Source organism: Sinocyclocheilus anshuiensis, unplaced genomic scaffold, assembly GCF_001515605.1.
Source record: "Sinocyclocheilus anshuiensis isolate Anshui unplaced genomic scaffold, SAMN03320099.WGS_v1.1 scaffold1040, whole genome shotgun sequence".
Lineage (NCBI taxonomy): Eukaryota > Metazoa > Chordata > Actinopteri > Cypriniformes > Cyprinidae > Sinocyclocheilus > Sinocyclocheilus anshuiensis.
In genome coordinates, this window is record NW_015551050.1 from 232,310 (window position 1) to 233,266 (window position 957).

Consider the following 957-nt stretch of genomic DNA (forward strand, 5'->3'; position numbering starts at 1 on the left):
CCCCACATGGAGGATGATTCGATTCGCAGTCTTGTGCTTCATCAGAATGTTCCGGAGTTCCTTGTTCACATCAGAGACGGTTGCTTGTGGAAAGCAGCATGTTGTTGTAGTCCTACTACTGATGTTTTTGATAATAGTCACCCACTACCAGAGTCCTGGGCTCGGCTGCGCTCTGAGCTGAATGCCGCTGTCTGCTCGACCTTGAGCGCCTGTTAGTAGCAATGTTAGCTTGCTGGCTGATACGATCCATGTTCAGTTACATTTGGAGATTACTCCCCCACATTCATTAATGCTTCAAATCTGTTCTCAAGGTGTATAGGGGGTGGTAGAATACCAGTGTTTGCAAGCCTTCTCGCAGCCATATCTGGTCGACACACTAATCGATGGCAGAGTAATTAGAGCAATTGAATTAAGTTTAAACTTGGGTTTCTGTTTTTATTCAAAGTCCGTCTCTTAAAAAAAGACAATTCTAAGAATTGTTTCTAAACACATTATAAATGTTAGAAATACATTGCGGAAACATGTTACAAAGACTGTGAACTATGTAGTACTTAATTGTGGAGTAAAACAGTTAAACAGGTTTTTACCATTTTCGTGTTCAGGATTTTTTTTGGGTGGGGCTAAAATCATGACTTGATGAGTCACTGAGCATGGCCCCTCCCCTAACACTATAAGACATGTGTTCGACTTGAAGCAGCACTGCGCAGATCGATCAGTGTGTGACATCAAAGTACAGCGCTACAGAGAGCAGACGCATGAGATCTCCTCATGCTTTCGAATCACTCTCCTGTCATACACTGATCGTTCTGCACAGCCCTGCTTCAAGTCGAACACACCTAATAACTACAGCGCAGTGGTTTGCCCGCTCAATCGCGAGTTACTGCCGTTCGTTACTACAGCCTAGAGGTTGCTAGCTAGCTATGCCTTTGTCACGTAAATGCATAATACCTGGTTGCA